We start from the raw sequence: 21938 nt of genomic DNA on the forward strand, positions 1-21938 counted from the left end.
CGCCTTTAATCCCAGCACTTGGGAGGCAGAGGTAAGAAGAAGAGGATTGCCATGAGTTCGAGGCCACCCTGAGACTCCATAGTGAATTCCAGGTCAGCCTGGGCTAGAGTGAGCCCCTACCTTGAAAAACAACAACAACAAAAAAAAAAGAGTAATATGGATATAGACTTTAAAAGACATGGATGGGATTCCTATCCCAAATGAATCCATCTTCACCAGACTAATGAAATGAATCCTATCCTTATCCAACTATAATCACATACAGCTGAGAATTATCTCTTTGGATAGCATTTAGACTTGGTGTTCTAAAAAATTAAATTCTAAATAGCAAGTCTTATTACCCATATTCAGTAAATTTCTACTTAAGTCAACTCTGGGTAGGATTACAAACTGAATTTATCAATTGGTTCAAGTAGCAACAAAATATTAGTCTATATGACAGAAAAAAAAAACTGATCCAGTCATGTGAAGTATAGATTTGGTGAACACAACCAAAAACTGGGAAGGCAGCATAATTCAATGGAAATAGTCAAAAGTACATTAGGAATTGGATGACTCTGACTAACCAGTTTCTTACCTATAAGGAAAATATTATATTTCATAGGGCTTTCAGGAAAATTAAAATGGATAATAATAATTGATAAATTTAAAGCAGTCATAGTTATTTTAACAACTAACTCCAAGTTGGAAATTTGTTTTGTTAGTAACCTGTTCTAACAAGCAAGGAAATTTATTTGAACTACATCTATTTCTTTATCTACCAGACAATGAATATATGCACTACACATCTTATGGGGTGTTGTCATGATCACATATGAAAACTAATATAAAAAGGAGTTTTGAAAAATAAACAACCATTCAACATGACTAAAAACTATAAATTACACTACAAAACCTATTACAGTCCAGGATTATATAATATCCAGATTCAATTACTTTGGGTAAGAATAAATTTTCTTAGAAAAAACAAACACAAAAATAGTAGATAAACTAGCAACAAAAAAATTAAGATTAAAGTAAGATGCAAGAATCTTTTCCATGAAATAAATGAGCTAAATTAACTAGCTATCCAACAAACTAAAAGCAGTAAAATACAATCTTTTGTTCTACTTAGGCATTTGACACTTAGAACTCCTACCTGCATTGCTAAAGCATCAAATAATTAAAAAAAAAAAAAGATTTAAAGAAAAACATTATAGTTTGGATCTTAAATGTCTCCTAAGGGCTCATATGCTAAAAGGCTCATAGGGCAAAAGGCTTGGAAGCCAGCTTGAGGCATGATTGGGAGGTGATAGAACTTTTAGGAGAAGCTTACTAGGAATAAATGTCATTGTGGAATGTCCTTGAAGAGGGTACTATGACTTCAAACCCTTCTTTCCACTTCTCTTTGCTTTCCAGTCTCCATGTGGTAAACAGACTTCTACCACCACACTCCCTACCATGTGATATTTGCCCTGTCACAGGCCCAAAACAATGGGGTCCAAGTTACCTATTGAAACCTATGAAATGATCAGACAAAATAAATCCTCTTTGAAAGTTGTTTTGTCACCGAAACAGAAACTAACAGAGATAGAAGAGAGAAGAGTAAAGAGAGGGAATGGGGAAGAGGAGAAAAGAAGGAGAGAAATAAAGAGGTAAATGACAGAGAAAGAAAGAACATTTTCAACTGGAGAATTCTTTCCTTAGGAATTTATCCTGAGCATTGTAGGAGATTAAGTAATAATCTTCTAGGATGCCAGAACAATGCTCCACAGACTTTAATGACAACTAAAAATCTCTCTTCATTACCAATGACTCCCAGGTTGAGTTGGATGGGACCAAGTATACACATTGAGAACTACAGGGTCTAATCTAGAATACCATATTCCAGTACTTACCTCACATTTATCTACTGATTGACGGCCCTGAATGGAGCTTGAAGCCAGCAGTTTTGAAATGGAAGAACCACATAAAAGCCTGCTCCCCTATGGGATGGTAATAACTTTAAAAGAACTATAGTTTTAGTAGACAAAGTCATCCCTCCCATCAGTAGTCTGTTTTCACTTAATTCTAAGAATTTTCTTTTGTGGTAACAACTTGGTTAACTTGTCACTAAAGCTTAGCTACTACCTAGACTTATTAGTCACTGGCCACTAGTATTTGCATGGGGGAGGGGGAAATCAAGCCTAAAGATTTTGACTTTTAAGCAACTAAACTCAAAGTGAGGTGAAATGAAGGACTATTAATAAATTAAATATATTCTAACACTTAAAATATTAGGTAAACTTCCACAAACTAGTATTTGGCTACAATTGCAAATATATATATAAGCTGAAAGTAATGTGCAAAAGTAAAATAACAAGTAGAATTTTAAAAATTAAATGTAAATGCACAGTGTGTTCCATTGCTGAGCTATATACAATGTTTTCAATAAGAAATAATTTCTATATGCTTACATTAGTGCTAAAATAGTTTTTAACTGTCATGTGTAAACATAAATTTTAAAAGGAATTTGAATTTTATTCATTATGTAGAATGCTTTATTTCATATGTTCTGTTGTCTTCAGATAAGACATCACTCCCAGTCTGGTGGGAGTCATATGACACAATGAGACAGTCATCAGCCTGTCCTTACTGAGAGCCTGAACTTAAAAATTCACAAAGCTGGAGCAATCAACAGGCCATTTAATAGTCAATTCTACTTGACACCATGTTTGGAGTATCTGATAATATAAGGGAATCTAACTGTGAACATAGGAAGAAATACTAATCATGTCAAGTCTATTACACTTAAGGGGCTACAAATGTAGATTTACATGCAACCAGCCACAACATGAAATGGTATCCTCCTACATTTGCATTTTGAAGGGCTCCTACTTGGGATGATGATGGACTTGTTTATTCAGTTCAATTCTCCCCATGATGGCTTTAAAAAGCTAAACAAAACAATTTCTCTATGAAATATTTATAAAATATATTGTGGTGCAATTCTGCATAATATTTCAATGGTTCAAATTTGAAATCCTCATGCTACAAAGTTGGGACAACTATTATGACACTGTGGTATACCCTGAAATCAATCTATAAAAACAAACCACCTTTGTGTGTGTGCACACATTTGTGTGCAGGTGAACACGTGTATGCAAGTGTGTTCATGTGTATACATGTGCAGGTCAGAGAAAGCCTCAGTTGTCATTCCTCATGCACTGTCCATCTTTTTTGAGACAAGGTTTCTCAGGAGCGTGGAACTCATCAAGTAAGCTAGAGTGGCCAGACAGGGAGCCACAGGGATCTGCCTGTCTCCACCTGGGATTAGAAGCATGCACCACCACATCCAAGATTAAAGTCAGGTCCTTATGCTTTCAAGCCAAGAACCTACTCACTGAGCTATCTCTCCAGACCCAATACATTTTTTTTGTGTGTGTGCTCTCTTCTAGTCTCTATGTTCTATAATGCCCCCAATATAAGAGATTCAACTTATAACTCTACCTTATGACATATATGGCCAGATACCCTGTCTGTAACTTAAAGAGATGTATCAACAGAGAATCCAAATACTCCAACATGTGGAGCTTTGGCATGTTTCACTTAAAAACAGTGGAAACTTGAATACTTCACACAGCCTCTCTATCACCCTCTATTATGCATGCAGCAACATTTCAAGCCAACGCTTATTTCACCAGTGAGGCCTGTCAACACTGAGGTAATAGAACTGGGAAAAGTCACCACTTCACAATGATAGTCAAATATCAGAATTTATTTCATTTGGTAAAAATTTTATCAGTGCCAAATAAAAGTAATGCAAATACAGTAAAATATGCAAGGCTCTGAGTAATTCTTTTGTTGAAAAGGACTCTTGGGGAGCTTCAAGTTCATCATGAAATTGCCTAGGCTTTTTTTTGCTCCTTTGCCCTTTTCATGCCCCATCTTTCAAGTTTTGGGGCAGGGGGAGAGAGGGTGTGGAAAACCAGAAAGAACTAATCAGCATGTATTTATGCATTCAGCCTACTCTTAATTTTATTCCCACCAGCTCTTCCTCATTCCCTGCTCCTCCAGAAAGAACTATGTTTATTCATCTCCAAAATCCCCAAACCAAATTCAGTACCTTTCGAATAAAGCCATCCTTAAGAACTACACATAACTGGCAATGAATGGGGACAAGAGACAGAGATGTGAAGGAGAAAAACCTCACCCTCACAGAACCCACAGGATGGGGACAGGAGAAAGGAAAATGGACATGACCTGTTTAAACCCAACCAAGGAAGGAAGAAACAGCTAGCACAGCTTCACTATGGTCCTCCTCTCCCCTGCTGCTGCTAACCAAGGCTTACAAGAGGAACAAAAGTGTAAATCTGTATCTCCACTTGAACCATCCTGAGTTCCATATTCATCCCCGTGCACAGTGTGCATGGACTTCAAAGCCACATGCTTGGGTGAGAATCCTACCTCCATCACTGGCAGGACACAATAGTACACCACTGTGTGACCTGGGCAGCTCTCTGTGTCTCCATTTTTCTCATCTGTAAAATAAGAACAATGAGTTCCTAACATATACACCTGTTGTTAGGATTAAATGAATATATGTCAAGTATGCAAAATCCTGCCCGAAAGAGAGTTTACATGGATATTGTGCTTACTATTATTACTAGCGCTTTTATCATTAGGCCTAACAAGCACCTAAAAGTTGTCCAAAATGGAATTCTTATTTTTCCTACCAAATCATATTGTCCATGTCCTTTCACCTCAATTAACAAGGTGCTTTTTGTTCTAGTTCTCTCGGCCTAACCCTCCCAAGAGTTATTATTTCTCCCTTTCCCTCATATTCTCAATTCCTAAATCCTGTCAGTAGGCCAGAAATTCTATCACTTAATGTCATTGCCACAACTTCTACTAGCCCAAGGTGCCACCACCTCACAGCTAGGCACAATAGCTTATCTTTTCATTTTCACTTTACCTCCACCATCCTGACTTGTTGTTTTCTCACATAATAAAGAAGATGCTATGCCCCTAATGCAAACTGTCTTGTACAGTCCACCTGCCTGCAGGGTAACATCTTTGACACAGATTCTGAAGGGTCTCCATAGTCTAGTAGGAGCTCCTATGTCCTCCGCCACCATCTCCCTTTCTCTTCCTCACCTGTTCCTTTCGTGGAACAAAAGTACTGAGTCATTTTTACAGCATAGTTCCTGAAGTGAGATGATACCATTTCAACTACCATCCCACCATATTTTAAATTGAATGGTCCCCTGGAGGGTCAGTTTCTTGGCCTATCAAAATGGAGACATTCTTTTGTTTGTTTGTTTGTTTTTTTTCAAGGTAGGGTCTCACTCTAGCCCAGGCTGACCTGGAATTCACTATGGAGTCTCAGGGTGGCCTCGAACTCATGGCAATCCTCCTACCTCTGCCTCCCGAGTGCTGGGATTAAAGGCGTGTGCCACCAAAAATGGAGACATTCTTTATCTTAAAAAAAGGTTGTAAAAATTCAGTGGTTATTATTGTGCCTTGTGTGTGGTAAGTTCTGTATAAAAGATAGTTGCCTGTCTGTCCCCCACCTCGCCTCACTCCCAACTGAGTAATGAAGCCAGGGCTTTACCTTTATAGCTATATACCTATAGCTCTCCCCCTGAGCCCTGTTTTACTCAGCCAAACCTCTAACTCTTTCTGAAGCTCAGGCAGGTCTTGAACTAGGGATACTGCTTACTGACTTAACCTCCTGAGTAGCTACCATGACAACCCTGTACCACCAGCCCAGCTCCAGAGGTTGCTTTTTTTGGGGGGGAAGGGTTGCTCTGTATTTGTGTGCGTAAATGGGGGGTGCACAACCACGAGGGGTTGGTCTTCACTTTTCACCTTCAGGCAGAATCTCTCTTACTGACTAGCTCACTGCGAGCTTCAGGATTCTCCCAGTTCCATAACTGCATTAGGATTACAGATGCATGTGCTACTGTGTCTGGCTTTCCGTGAGTTCAGGGGTCTGAATTCAGGTCATAAGGCTTAGTCACAAGTGCTTTTAACCAGTGAGCCAGTTCCCCAGACCCTCTTAAGATTCTTTTATTCAAGCTCTTTTCCTCCCTTTAAACAGCTCAGCTGTCCCTTCCTTTGAATGGCCTTCCCTGACATATCTTATGTAAAAACTTCCCTGTTCCCCCATTGCTCTTACCTTCCTTCATTTCACTGAGTTTATCTTTATGTGCAATTTTATTTCTTGATGTTTATTTCCCCACTGTAATATGAACACTAGGCTTGAGACTGTGTCTTCCTTGCCTTTAATACTATTTCTAGTTCTGACTCAGAACCTGACTTCAAAATGGATAGATCTCCTCAGAGAGGGACTGATGCATATCTCTGAAGGGCAATATTATTCTTAGAAAACCACTTTCTTTCATATTTGTGATCCCACCTGCCCTTGGAAAAGCAACAATCATCTTCCATTTTAGAGATAAATAAAAACAAGTTCCAAGTTTGGGAGGCTTGTCTTGGGACAAAAGGTCAGTAACCAAGTAGAACAAAAATCAGATCCCTGCTTTCTGACACAAAGACCCTCTGTCTAGAGTGGAAGGATAGTACATCCTTACTTTGACTTTACAGATATCTCAAAATCTATTGTATAAATAACCCCCTAGGGTATGCACAATATTCCCTTCAAAGTTCCTGACAAGTACTTCGTCCAATTTTGATTAGTGTCACAGTGTAGTATTAACCTATCAATAATGTACTAACCCTTGGTTAAGAGTTAGCCAAACTACGCAAGGGGACACAATGACTGAATACTCCAACTTGACACAGTAACAAGCCCTAAAATTCCATGTATTTGTGTAGAATATAAGGTACTAGCTCTAGGCTAATTTTTTTTTTTTTCCTGAAAAACCCAGACACGTGGAGCAATGTACCAAGATCACTGTGAATTAAATACTAGTTAATTCTAGATATCTGATCCATCATTTTCCCAGACAAGAGCTGAGATACCATCATTCTGGGCTGAAGTGTCACCATCAGACAGGGTGAGGTTGGGGGTGCATGGATACAAGAGACAAAATTATGAGAAAGATCTTCACCTACAAACTTTGGTCACGTGACAACCCATTCCTCAAAATAACCAACTGTAAGTTTTGTGTCATTACAGAAACTTGAGTTATTCCACACGTTCTAAGTTCCCACCCCATGGGAACATGTAGGGACCCCAGAAGAGACTTTCCCCCCATTGGACACAAAAAGGAAACTGAGGCCGCACGTGGTGACCTAATAACCTGCCCTGGGCGAATCTGGGTGCTTGCAAGTAGATGGGGATAGAGGATTCCTAGTCTCTGAGGGAACTCTCCATGTCAAGCCTAACATGTCCACAAGTTAAGAAGCTAACGAGTAAGCATCCAATCCCTTTATCAAGGAATTGCCTTAAAGGGACTCTGCAGTTGAATGTACCCATTCCTTCCTACCCCGAGCTCTCCAGGGCCCGGGGGGAGAGAAGAGGGCCCTGCCCCTTCCCCGAAGCCGCTCGCTCCCTCCCCAGCCAGGCGCGCCCCACTCGGGTCGGGCACCTGCCCCTGCGTCACGTCCTGAGGATCCCCGACCTGCCAAGGCTCGGATCGCCCCCGCGGCCACCACGGCAGGCGGGCTAGCACGACAGCCGACAGCCCAGCAGCGAGCGAGGAACGCAAGCCCGGGAAGCTGCAGGGAACCTCGTCAACTTACAGTTTTCCTACAGCGTGCGCGTCACGACGGCGTGACGTCACGAGGCCGGCGTCCGGGGGAGGTCAGACGGCGGGCGCGCTCGGCCCTAGGCCCCGCCCCCTGGCGCACGCCCCGCCCCGCCGCGCCGCCGCCCTGCGTGCAATGACGTGGAGGGGCCGGGCGTCGCGGGCTGGTGCTCTTGAAGAGCTGCAAGTCAAGACCGCGGCGGCCAAGGCGGGGAGAGCATGGAAGGGGCCCGAGACCCTGCGGGGACGAGGATGCGGGAGGGCGGAAGGGTCTCACGAATTTCTCCCACAGACCTTGCCTGCCTTCCCGCCCACGTTCATAAAAAGTTCTACACGTGTGGAAACCGCAGCGGCCTTCCGGTCCTCCAGACCGGCAACCGACCCAGAAACCCTTCCCAGTGGCCCTCGCTCCGCCCACGTTGCGACGTGGCTCCGCCCCCGCCTCACCCAGCCAGGCCCCGCCCTCCCACCGCCGTGCGCCTGCGCCTCGCCCTCTAAACTCCGCCCATCTCCCCTAAGCCCCGCCCCATGGCCACACCTCGCCCAGCCAGGCTCCGCCCCCTGCCGCCATACAGCTGTGCCTCGCCGGGCCGCGCCCCGCCCCGCCCCGCTAAGCTCCGCCCCGCGACCATGCCCCGCCCCCTCCAACCTGCCCTTCCGGCTCCGGCTCTGGCTCGAGGCTTCTGTGAGCCCCCACCTGCCCCGCCCGTCCCGGCCTCTTCCTCCATTAAGACCGTTAGGTCCTGTTCCTGCTAGGCTTCCCCTTTCGGCTTCCTGCGGCCTCTCTCACGTCTCGCTGTGGATGTGGCAAGTAGTGACCTGTGAAAACACGCGTGGGCCAACTTTTCTAGCTTGAGTCCCAGCCGGCTGCAGATGCTCTTCGAAAGGAGTTGTCAGCAAGGGGAGCATGCTGGCGTCTGGAACCCACGGCGCAGTGTTAACCCCACTTCTGGGTTATGGGATTATTTTACTCTTACAAGCAGAAAATAATAATAAAGCTGGTGGTAGAAAGTGGCTCAGATCGTCTTGAGACAAAAAATAGAAAAGTGAAATAAAAGACGTTGGGCAAACTGATTCTAAGGAGGGAATATTAAAAGCAAGGGGGCTGCGAAGATGGCTCAGTAGTTAAACGTGCTTGCAAAACCTAATGGCCCCGCTTTGATTCCCCAGGACCTACGTAAAGCCTGAAATAGGAAGTGATACATGCGTCTGGAGTTCTTTGCAATGGCAAGAGGCTGTAGTGCTCCCATTTCCACACACACTCTTTCTCAAATAAATTAATTAAATTAATTAAGTAAAAATAAAAGTAGCAATGATTGAGGCTGGAGAGATGCATCAACAGTTAAGGCCTTGGCCTGCCAAGGCTAATGACCCAGGTTTGATTTCCCCACATAAGGACAGATGCAAATACGGTGCATGCATGTGGAGTTCATTTGCAGTGGCTGGAGGTCCTGGCAATCCCATTCTCTCTGCATCTCTTCTATCTCTCTCTGCTTGCAAATAAATAAATAAATATTTTTTAAGTAGCAAGAATCGCTTTTAGAAAAACTTACTGGCAAATAGGTAGGTCCAGGATTTTATATATATATGTGTGTGTATATATACATATACATACATATATATATATCTAAAATATATGTATGTATGTATGTATGTATATTTCTCCCTAGTTTTAGGTGGTTGGAGCGGGGTGGAGATTAGCTTTTCTCAGCTTGTGCAAGAGGACCAAGAGTGGTGCTATAAGTATTGAAGCAGGGGCCGAAGGAAGGTAGCTAGTATAAAACTTTTAAAAATGCTAAATGGTATATCCACACCCTTATACTGTTGTATGATAAAGGGTCTCACAGTCTGCCCTTGATCCTACTACTTTGTAGCCCACAAAGTCATTGAACTTTTGATCCTCTTGCTTCAGCCTCCTGAGCAGTAGCTGGAATTACAGGTCTATGCCACCAAGCCCTGCCAATGTTTCAATAATGTGTCTGTGATGGTCTCAAACTCCTGTGTTCAAATGATCCTCCTGCCTGAGCTTTCCAAGTATTGGAATTTACAGGCATGTACTAGCATGTCTAAATAGCATTTGTCAATCTTAACATACTTTTTTCTGGGCATGTAACTGTTTCTAAAATCAGAATGTATATTAAAATTGAAAGACTCTCAGTAGTAGTATAAATGGTTGTTCTCCCATAGACTTCGGTGTTATTAAAATTGAGTTTGCACCTCATGCCCTAGCAGGCAGACTCCTGTTTAGAAGGACATGTCACTGGGGCCTAATCTAATTTCCAGCCAAAGTTCATCCCAGCAATGTGAAGCTAACTACAACACTATCATAGTTTAATTTTTTTAAGTACAGAATATAAAATATAACAATGTATCTTATTGATGACCTTATAGATTAAATAACCTTAATGTACTATAGTTACTAATGCTCCTTTCTCCCACACTAAGGTAGGAATTTTTTGAAGACAGAGACTAATAACAGGCATTTGAAAATTTCCTTATTTGAGTTGAAGAAGGAATCATCTCTACCTGACAAGGTGACAAGTGGTGAAATTTAGGAACTAATGTCATCATTGTTGTCATCTGAACTCCTTCCTATTGGCAAGGCCCTTCCCAGCTAAACTCTAACTAGCTATATAGTTCTATGCTCATTCCCCTCAACAATGAAGTCAGATTAGATCTTCTACTTGTCAAATTGTCATGTATAATATACCCTTTATAGTGGATTCAAGCAATTTTATTTTTAAAAAGTGTTATTAAGTCAAATTAAAATATTTTTAACGTGTGTGTGGTGTGGGCATATGTTTCTGTGTTTGGTCACGTGTGTGGGTATGTGAATGCTTGTGTGAAGGCAAGAAGTAAATGTTCACTCTATTCCCTGGGCCCCTCCTGGGGGGGAGGGAGGTCTCTTATAGGATTTAAATCCAGTCCTAACATTGTTGTTGATCAAACTGAGACCCCAGAACTTGGCTGGCCTCTGCCTGAAACAGCCCATAGCCTTAACCAATTAGCTATCCCTCTGGCTCACCTGAGAGCCCACCACCATAGGGTTATAAATACCTTTGCAAGAGGAAGAGGGGAGAGCAAGGTCACTGAGCTGCCTGACCACTTGGGAACCTCCAGCTGCTGGTGAGTTTCCGCTTGGCCCTTACTTTCCACACGGGCTCTTTCTGCCCATGGCAGGAGCTCTTTGAACTCTCTTTTCTGTCCTTTCCATGGTTTTCCCAGGCCGATCACATGGGCTCTCAAGCCACATGGGTGTCTGTGGCATTTGGATTCAGGTGTCCCCCATTAACTTAGGTGTTCTGGATGCTAGGTTCCCCAGCTGATGGTGATTGGAAATTAAAGCCTCCTGGAGGTCGTGTATTATTGGGGGCAGACAGATAGGTGTTATAGCCATTTTCCCTATGCCAGTGTTTGACTCACTCTCCTGTTCCTGTTGTGTACCTTATGTGGGCCAGGGGGTGATGTCCACCCTCTGCTCATGCCATCGTTTTCCCCTGCCATGATGGAGCTTCCTTTCAAGCCTGTAAGCCAAAATTAACCTTTTGTTTTTTTCCCCACAAGCTGCTCTTGTTGGGTGATTTCTACCAGCAATGCAAACCTGACTGCAACTGTGTCTTTCCTTGGTTCTATACTTCCCCAAATAAATATAATAATTTAATAATTATCCTTCTCAGTCTTGTTTTATTCAATTCTTTGATTAAACTTAGACATGAACCTGGGGTTTGGGGGTTCAAGGACTTTTCCTGAACCCCTAGCACCCCATTAACACAATTGTATATACACTTTTAGTTGAAGATGGTACTCAGCCCTCTGAGTTGTAGATTTTATCTATACTTTGTTTTGGTTTTAATTTTGGCCACGATATCAGAAAATAACACAATTTTAAAGACAACAAGCCAGTGTTCTCACTGCTGCTGAATATCAGAAACTCTTGACGGTACCCCACGCCTGCCCTCAGTCAGCACCGTCGTGAGTACACCCAGGCCTGGCTCTTCAAGGGCATAAATGGTCCCCATGTCCCTATACCCCCAGCTGAGTATTATTTAACCTGCCTGTGTGCTCCCTGAAGACACTTCAATATGATGGATCTTGAAGTGAGGTACTGGATCAGTTAAGCTTCCAGCTTTAAAAGGTTAATAAAACCTGCATAATGAGCAGTGTTCCCAGAAAAATCAGTCGTGTTTGATCTGAGCTCGGCATTTCAAATAGTCACATTTTCCCACACTAGCTTTTTCACAATTTATCTTCTTGAGAAGAGTCTCCTTCCTGCTTGAGGAATTACTTCCATGAACATGCCACCTTTGACAGTCAACAAAAGAGAAAAATACTTGTGGTGGATTGAATCAGATGTCCACCCCCACACCCATAAACTATACTTGGCATGTTTGGTACACAGTTGGTGGCAATTTGGGAGGTGGAGTCTTGCTGAAGGAGGTACGTATCTGAGGGTAAGCTTAGGTGGTGATAGTCAGCTCCCCCTTGCCCAAGCCAGCTCACTCTCTTTTCGCTATCTTCCGACAAGTATCTAAAGCAGTGATGTCCAGCCTCTGCTCATGCCACGCTTTTCCCTGTCATCACGCAGCTTCCCTTCCTAACCATAATCAAAATAAATCCTTTCCTCCACTTAAGAAAAATTGAAATGTAAAATTAAAAAATTTAAAAACTATTCACCGTGACTCAGCACGTAGACCTATCTTCTTGAAACTCGCTGATTTTTTCTCCCCAGGCCCTTGTCTTCTTGTGTAACACATGGAAGAAAGGAGGTACATGTGTGTTAACTCTCATGGTCATGTTTTGCTCTACACTAGAAAGGCTAATCGTAGCCATTTACAAATCACATTTAAAGTTTGCTATGAGTTGACACGTTATGCATTTAATGAGTTGTTTGTGCAGTCACCCAGTAGGTTCTGTTTTTTATATTAGTCAGGATAAGGTTTGGTTGGAAGCAAAGGAAAGAAAAAACAAAATCGCAGTGTTGGGCTCTGAAAGGCCCAGGCTGGAGAGATGGTTTAGCGGTTAAGCGCTTGCCTGTGAAGCCTAAGGACCCGGGTTCGAGGCTCGATTCCCCAGGACCCACATTAGCCAGATGCACAAGGGGGCGCACGCGTCTGGAGTTCGTTTGCAGAGGCTGGAGGCCCTGGTGCACCCATTCTCTCTCTCTCTCTCTGCCTCTTTCTCTGTCTGTCACTCTCAAATAAATAAAAAATTTAAAAAAAATTATTTACTAGAGATTTACTAAAGAGAGACAAAGAGGGAGAGGGAGAGAGAACAGGCATGTCAGAGCCTTTAGCCACTGCAAACGAACACCAGAAGCATGCTCCACCTTGTACATCTGACTTATGTGGGTCTTGGGGAATTGAACATGGGTCCTTTGGCTTTGTAGGACAGCACTTTAACTGCTAATCTCTCTCTCTCTCGAACTTTTCTTTTGTTCTTAAATTTATTTTATTTATTAGAGGAAGAGGCAGATAGAGAAAGAATATTTTACATTTTTTAGTAAGGTATAAAAGTTCTAGTTCCTCCATGTTCTCATCAGTATTTAGACCTTGTCCATCGTTCAGCCCTCAAGGTGTTTGGGCAAACTTAAGGTCACATCTTTTTCTCTTGATTCTTTGAAAAGTTTGCCATCACACAGTATGCCAATCATTAACACACTGTGTTTGACATAAGCAAATGAGTTTGTTTGCAAGGTGGCCAAACACGGAGGTGGGAAAGGCAAGTCTCAAATCTGCCTCCCAAGGATAGTGTTGAGGAACAATTATGAGAGAGAGATGGCAGGGAATGTCAATCATGGGGAAGGGATATTATATGTTCTGAACATTTGTCATTAATCTTCAGGGCTTCTCATAGTTTGTATGTCCAGAAATTGACAGAATTAGCAGGGACTCAAAGTAGTTTTTGGACTGACCTTAAAAGAAATTGCTGTCCATGAAAATTTTGCATGGGCCCAAGTGAAGTGTCAGCAGTTTCAGCTGGGCGTGGTGGCTCCTACCTTTAATCCCGGCACTTGGGAGGCAGAGGTAGGAGGATCTCCGTGAGTTCAAGGCCACCCTGAGACTACATAGCGAATTCCATGTCAGCCTGAGCTAGAGTGAGACCCTACCTTGAAAAAAAAAAAAAACTCAGCAGTTTTGACACAAGTGGCTTTCAACATCCCCAAAGGTAACTTAGACAACCATTGTCCTAATTCACATGTTAGGGGTGTTATCCCCAGTAAAGCTAGTGGGAGACTAATGTATCAGTCCACTGGGTGACCTCCAATATTAGGGACTTAAAAAAATAGCTGAATCAAGCTTAACTAAGAAGGTTTATTCAGGTAATCTTTTGGTCTCAGTTTTACTGTATTATAGGACTGTAATTCATTTCAGGTTAATTTCTTTCCCACCTGGGTAGCCATCTCCACTCTTGAACACCATCCCTTTTCCCATGTCTGCCACTACTCCTCCCTCCTGAATTATCAGGCACTTGTGTTGTTGCCTCTGGCATCATCCACTTTCACAAACTCCCATCTGATCGTCAGCCCATCTTTCCTCACTCTGGACCATCCTCAGTGTGTTCAGACTACAAAGTAAGCTATCAAAACCTGAAAGAGGAAAGCACACATCCCCAGTGGTGAATTCTTGGCTCTGTTCTCAGATTCCCTTGTGAAGACAGAGATGCTCTTTGGGTTTCTGGGCTGGCTGGGTACAGATGGCTCTCAGCCAGATCCCTCTCGGCTCTACCCCCACCTGCAGGAGTCCGCCTTGCCCAGGATGACTGCTCCCTGGAGCAGGTTCACATCCAGTGACTGTCTCTTATTATCGTAAGAAAGTTTGGCTGCCTGACCTCAGGGTGGGACGACTCTGGACAGTGAACCAATTCCAGGATGACACCATGGGGTCAGCTGCGGTTTCTGATGGGAACACATAACAGCTGGATGTCCTTCTCTTCCTGCCACGTGCTGTCTCTAGAGTCCCCATGTGAACTGTCACCTACAAATCTCAGCATTTTAAAGACTTTTTCTTGGGAATCTTACCTACTATAATCTCAAAGCTGATTATGTCATTTCTGTGCTTAAAATCTCTTGCCAACAGACAAAGTACTAACTCCTCAATTTGGCATAAAAAGGCTGGCTGTGGTCCATGTCTTTCGCCTTGCCTCCTCTGTCATTGCTGCCTGTCCTTCACGCAGTTCACATTCTCCAGACCCCTTTCTTTGCATGTGACCTTCCCTCTGTTTATCAGTCTATTCTTTTTTAAAAACTTTAAAAAAATTATTTTATTTTACTTGAGAGAGAGAGAAAGAGAGAGAGAATTAGCATGCGAGACTCCAACCACTGCAAATGAACTACACATGCATTTGCCACCTTGTGCATATGGCTTACTTGGGTCCTGGGGAATCGAACCAAAGTCCTTTGGTTTTGCAGGCAAATGCCTTAACCACTAAGCCATCTCTCCAGGCCCCTCAATCTATTCATTAAAACCATGCATCGTATTTTCTCTGGGAAGGTTTTGTGGGCAGGGGGTAGGGGTGTTTGTTGTGTTGAGGGGGCTCAGTGCTATGGATTCGTTTGCCATGCCTTGTGAGCACGCTGCACCTAGTTACACCTCCATTCATTGTGTGTGTGTGTGTGTGTGTGTGTGTGTGTGTGTGTGTGTGTGTGAGTGAGTGTGTGGTAGGGTCTCCCTGTGTAACTCAGACAGGACTACTGATTGTTGGGATCACAGGCCTACAACCCGCTCAGCTAGGGATATGTAACTCTTTATAAAAGGATTGAACATCTAACACCAAAACTTATGTATTTTTCTATTGGACACTCCACTCAATCAGAGCACCTCTAAGAGGGATGCTTGACACATTGTGGTGGTCTGTGCTAGACGCTCACCATAAACTCATGTATTTTCAATGGTTGGTTTCCGGCTGATAGCAATTCAAGAGGATGAAGCCTTGCTGAAAGCGGTGTGCTGTTGGAAGTGGGCTTTGGAGTGTTGTAGCCAGCTCCCCTTTGCCCGAACTTGGCTCTCTCTCCTGCTGCTATTTGTCACCTGCTGTGGCAAGGAGGTGACGTCCAGCCTCTGCTCTGCTGTCTTTCCCCTGCTTCCTCTAGCGACTGTCAGCCAAAATAAACAACTTTCCTCCAGGCAGCTGCTTCCGGTCAGTTGGGTGCTTTGTCCCAGCAACATGAAGGGTAACTGCAACACACATCATAGAATCTTCTTACATTTTTGGCAAATGAATGAATGAATGAATACTGTTACAAATAAAAGGCAACTGGAAATTTATACTACGCATGGTTCCTCGAATCCTATGTCTACTATATTGCTTTTTTTCATCCACAGAGTCTGCATTAAAAAGAAAAATTCCTTTTGAAATCTGAACTACCATATTGGCCAGAAACAAATTTAAGTGTATACTTTAAGGTAAAATGAAATTCAAACCCTAGACCATTAGTTCTGCTTATTTAAAAAAAAAATAACAGAGGAAATGGGGAGGGCTGGTGTTGGAAACAGGAAAAACTTCAAAAAGAAAAAGTTTTACAGATAAAGAGGGTCTTGGTTATATAGGATTGGATGGTGAGAAGCTGGAATGTGAATGTCCTTCTCTTTCCCAAGAGGCTTACTTTTTATCTCACTTTTTCACACTGTAAAATGTCAAACTGCAAAGTTAATTCTCCTCACTAAGGAAGGGATACTAAAGGTATTAATTAAGGATTGCTTGGCATCTTAATTTTATTCATTGGAGTGAAAACTTTTTAATAATTAAATAATTATATTTTACTCCTACATATTTATAGCATGATAGGCTGATAATTGATGCCAATTCTTCAGACTCCTGCATCCAAAAACTTGGATGACTATTTCAAAGTCAGAGCTGTTCTCACTGATATATTTGATTTTATGCATTATGATACTATGTCCTTACCAGGATAAGATCCTCTCTTGCAGAAAAAAATGAATTCACTGTGAAGAATGATGTGGGCTTTACTCCCATCTTTTTTATTCAGTATTGTCTCTTTCAGAGATTTATCTTGCTGTGTGTTTGTGTGTAATATGGTGTGTGTGTACATGGTGTGGTATGTTTGTGGTGCAGGCTGATGCCCTCTATGCTCAGCTGCCCTGTGGCATCCAGAGTACAGCATCACTGGTGTCCTGATCCACTCTCTTTTGCCAGGCTTTGTTTGGATCTAGATTCTCTTTACTGATCCCAGAGCTCTGGGGCTTTGACGATTCTCGGCTCTCTGTTTCTCTGTGGGACCGGGATTACAGGCACATGTGGCCACACCAGCTGTTTCTGGAAATATGGAGATTTGAACTCTGGTGGTCTCAGAGCCCCTCAGTCCCTCATGCTTGTGTAGAAAGCTCATTGAACCACTGAGCCATCTCTCCAGACCCTCAATGATTTATCTTTGCATGACAATAATCTTTAGAATTCATTTTTAAAAGCTTATGAATCTACTTATAGAAACTGAACAGTTTTTGTACAAGAAATTCTAAGGGGAAAAAAGACCAAAATATTTTTTGAAACAATAATGCAAAATAATGAAAGACTTATGTGTAAATGTCCAAGGATTATGTGAAAATTCCTATCTTCATAGGCATTTTTCTGAAGCATTCATTGAGATCATGGAAATGATTGCCTTCCTGAATAGTAAAGGCTGAGCATATCATAAGTTCTAGATTGTAAAACATAAGAGCCCCAGCACTCAGGAGGCTGAGGTAAGAGGATCACTGTGAAGTAGAGGCCAGCCTGGGGCTATAGAGTGAGTTTCTGGTCACCCTGGGCTACAATGAGACCCTGGCTGGGAAAAATATATATTATAACATATATATATAATTTTATTTTCAGATTATATATATGTACATATATATACGTATATATATATATTATATATATATATTTATATATATAAAATCTCACAGCAATCCTACATCTGCCTCCCAAGTGCTGGGCTTAAAGGCATGCACTACCACTCCTGGCAACGTGAGCAGTCATTATGTATAAACAGTCATTATGTATATAATCTGAAAATAAAATTATAATACAACTTAAACAATTATATTTTCCAAATTTGCTATGCTTTTTACCATCCAACTTTCAATAAATAAGTGCCTCTAGTTCAGAGATAATATTTAAAAATCTAACGCCATAGAAAGGAAACAATGTTGAAAGCCCTGGTGTTTCAAGCACCACTTTAGTGCTTCAAATTATATCAGGAATCAGTGATTTTTAAAGTTGAATTAAGTGTTCTTATTAACAAAACGACAGCTTGGGTCTTCTATGCATGAGTAGAGAAAGTGTGTGTACTAAAGCACGTTGTCCCCTTGTCACCTCACGGACAGAGGCGACTCTTAGTAGCGGTGTAACGCAGAGAGTGTGGAGTTCTGTGTGTGAGGGCTTCGTGCCTTCCAGCGGCGGCAGCTGTCTTAAATTTAAGAGGACAGGAGTGAGTTAGCAACGTTTTGTAAGAAATAAACGAGCCTTCAGCGCACACTGATTGCTGGTGAATGCAGAGCAGGGCAATCATTCTTCAGCAAGAAATCAAGATAGCAAAACCACCTGCAATGGTTAATTTTCAAAACAGAAAGCATGGCTATAGCACTGAGACATTTGCTGAAATTTCTCCATTATTCTGTCTTTTGCCTTTTTCACCCCTATCTTTTTTCCATTCAAGACTATCTCTAGCTTTGGATGATTTTCATAAGATCTGAGATTTTGATCCAAACAAAGCAAACCAGAATTCCCCATTGAGCTCCAAAACATCAAAACCTTGAAGTGTCAAGTTTTACCTTAAACCAGTGTTTTAAATAATTTCCCATTAACATTTGCTAGACATAATTTTCTTTATTTTATCTGTGCTTTATTTTGTGGGAAAATAGCTTGAGCCTTTTTTTTTTATTTTTATTTTTATTTACATTTTTTGAGGTAGGGTCTTACTGTAGCCCAGGCCGACCTGGAATTCACTATGTAGTCTCAGGGTGGCTTCGAACTCATGGCGATCCTCCTACGTCTGCCTCCCGAGTGCTGGGATTAAAGGCGTGCGCCACCATGCCCGGCAGCATGAGCATTTTTTAAAATAAAATAAATATCAAAATAACATAAAATTTTGAAAAAGGTAAAAATTATACAGAAAACTGAACAGTCCAGAAGCCATGCTATAAAAGACTTATAACACCCCATTAACATTTATACAGTTCATGTTTTTATCCTTTGGTTGGCATTCCAGAGAGCAAGTGGAACAAACACCTCCTCTAAGTTAATTATTTAGAATTGTATTTTTATTTGTGTGTGTGGATGTGGATGTTGTGTGTGTCTGTGCATGTGTGTGCACACATCAAAGTGCAATGTGTGCATGTGTGTGTTCCCCATCCTAGCTGGTCCTGCACCCCAGGAATCTCCTGGTTCCAGCTCCCATAGCTGCAGGCATTTGGGGATCAGAGACACTTTTGCCACTTTGCATCTGGCTTTACGTGGCTTCTGGGGAATTGAACTCAGGCTGGCAGACTTCAAGAAATTATTTTTCATGGCCAAGCCATCTCCCCAGTCCAATTATTTAAAAATTTAAACTACCAACTTTCGAATATTTTTAACATCACATAATAGATGTATTTAAAATTTGTGTTTCTCTCTCTCTCTTTCTCTCTCTCTCTAATTCAGGGTCTCACTGTGTAGCCTAGGCTGGCCTCACATTTGTGTTTGTTCTTTCTGTTTTAACCTCCCAAGTGCTGAGAAAACAGACCTCCATGCCTGGTTGTTTATATGTCTTCATGAACTTCATTAAAAAAAAATTCCTTCAAATTGCTATTTTAATTTTCTGAAATAGATTGTTGTGTCTGTCACCCACAAACAACATATATATTGATTTCCTTCTTTTAAAATCATCCCCCAGCCTGCAAGTACCCCAAAGCCCCTCTACCAACAATGTAAACTGGCAAATGAAACAGCGCATTCCAATGTGACTTAGTGAAGCGTGGAACTCTGGGCTCTACAAGCAATCAGAGGGCAGCCTTGCAATGAGCACATAACTTCAGTAATGGTCTAGTGACACTCAGCGTTGTTAGCTTTTGAAGATTTGTGCTAATTAAAGAAGAGAAAATATCAATCACAAAAATAAAATACTGAAAAACAATAAGTCATTTGCACCTTTCGCAGAAGATACTGTACATAACTCAAGACACTTTATGAAAACATTTTGTGTGTGCATGCATGTTTATGTGTGTGCAAATGCATGTGTCAGGAAATATGTGTGCACATGAGTATGCCATTCTTCATCCTTCATCCAGCTTGTTTTGTTTTTGTTTGAACAGGCTGTCTCGCCACCTTTGTTTTCTTTAAATATATATATATATTTGAGAAAGAGAAATAGACAGAGAGAGAATGGGTGCACCAGGGCATCCAGCTACTGCACATGCACCCCCTTGTGCATCTGGTTTACGTGGGTCCTGAAGAATTAAACCAGGATCCTTTGGCTTTGCAGGCAAATGCCTTAACTGCTAAGCTATCTCTCCATCCCCCTCACCTCACCACCCTTTTTAACCGAGACACAGAGAATGGGTGTGTCAGGGCATCTGGCTTATGTGGATTCTGGGGAACCGAATGTGGGTCCTTAAGCTTCATAGGCAAGTGCCTTAACCACTAAGTCATCTCTCCAATCCCCCCACACAATTTTTCTTTCTTGCACTCTACAGTTGGTTTTATGAGAGTGTCTTAGCTGATGTTCCCACACTTTGAGTCTTGCAAGCAATCAGAGCAATGTGTTTTCTTACTTGCAGTTTTATGCATCTTATGATAGCCCCAAAGAATGGATGGTACTTCTGTGTTCTGCACAACTAGCAGTAAAGATATGGGGAAGAAGCAGAGCTGCTTTCTCAAGCCTTTGGGCCGCTCCTAAAGCTAGCACCTTTGAAGTTGTTTCAAAATTCTCCTGAACAAATGAGTGAAAGAAAATCAATAAGAATGTGCATTTAATGGTGTTCCAGCAACATGGAATTCACAGCAAGGAATTTGGCAGGACAAACAAGACCAGTCACTTGTTGCTAAGCATCCAAGATCCTGTCCAGTGATCTATGAGGATTAAATGTAATTTATCAAAGTGCTGGATCCCATGGAAAAATCCCAGAGGATGTTCCTCACCTTGTGACAATTTGAATGCTAATGACAACATTCTGGAGTTCTGTCCTGAAGTTTATTTGTTATTGTATCAAAAGGAACAGATCATCTGTGGTTGAAGAATGTGGGGACTTCATTTCCAGAACATCAAGGAAACTACCAATTACTTCAGGCTTTCAAAACGAATACTTTTCATTGGTGCTTGTCGTATCTGGCTGATATTTTTGGAATTTTTCACATGGAACCTGAAAGTTTTAAGAGGAAAACGCCAATATTAATGTGTATTATGGATACTTCAGGTGGTTTTAACTAAAATTCAGCTATAAGAAGAGCAAAATGGTGCCAGAATTGTTCCCTTCTCTTTCTGACTTAAATTTTGAACATGTTCCCAAGAGGGAATATAAAATATCATCTAGTCTACTTGAAAGATAAATTCAGGCAATATTTTCCTGACATTGTTGCAGAAAATTCCATCGGGAAATTTGGCAGGAAATTTTTACTCACATTTTATACTTGTGCAACAATTGCCAAAAAGAGATTTGGAGACTCCGATATAATTAAGTTGTAACTTCCGGGAAATAATTTGCAAAGGTTTTGGATAAAACAGTTTTTGTTTCTCCAGAGAACAAACCTTTCATGGCTGTATCTAATTTTCCTTCTGAAAACATTTTCCTTCATTTTTAACATTTCTGGCTGTAAAACTAAAGGAGCAAGATGGGATTGATGCTTGCAAACATGGCCTATGTTGTGTTACTATGTCACAGATTCTTAACTCTGACTTCCAAAGAAAGCCCCATGACAGGCTCCAAGGGCACATAATTCCGTGCCACTAAGGTGTCGAGGTATGTGTGCCAGACCTTTCATTGCTGTGACAAACATATGAGAGGGACAGTTTAAAGGGAGGAGGATTTATTGCAGCTCATGATTTCAGAGGCTTCGTTCCATGGTTGTTTGGTTCATTGATTCTGGGTATATACATACTGTGAGGCATAACACCACAGTGCGGATCATGGGGTACAGCAAAGCTAGTCATCTCCTGAGGGACAAGAAGTAGAAGGAAAACTGGGTAAGGAGCCAGAGCAGGGAATACACTCCTAGGGACCTAATTGTTCCAACGAGGCCCCATCTCTTTCTAGCCCATTGCATTTGAACTCATCAATGAATTCATCCATTGCT

The 21938-nt window shown here is 41.8% G+C and overlaps 1 protein-coding gene across 8 annotated transcripts in view; it reads right to left on the reverse strand.

Moving 5' to 3' along the window:
• The window catches only part of Znf438 (zinc finger protein 438), a 125656-nt gene extending 117587 nt beyond the window's left edge, over window positions 1–8069 (reverse strand). For 3 of the 8 annotated variants that reach the window (XM_045150577.1, XM_045150570.1, XM_045150576.1), the window contains exons 1-2: window positions 7968–8069; window positions 4426–4499 (exon numbers count right to left, since the gene is read on the reverse strand). The gene's annotated coding sequence lies outside the window, so the exon portion shown is untranslated. The other 5 variants (XM_045150575.1, XM_045150571.1, XM_045150573.1 and 2 more) reach the window with 4 other exon arrangements.
• Window positions 8070–21938: the final 13869 nt, after the last annotated feature.

This window comes from Jaculus jaculus, chromosome 5 (genome assembly GCF_020740685.1).
Source record: "Jaculus jaculus isolate mJacJac1 chromosome 5, mJacJac1.mat.Y.cur, whole genome shotgun sequence".
Lineage (NCBI taxonomy): Eukaryota > Metazoa > Chordata > Mammalia > Rodentia > Dipodidae > Jaculus > Jaculus jaculus.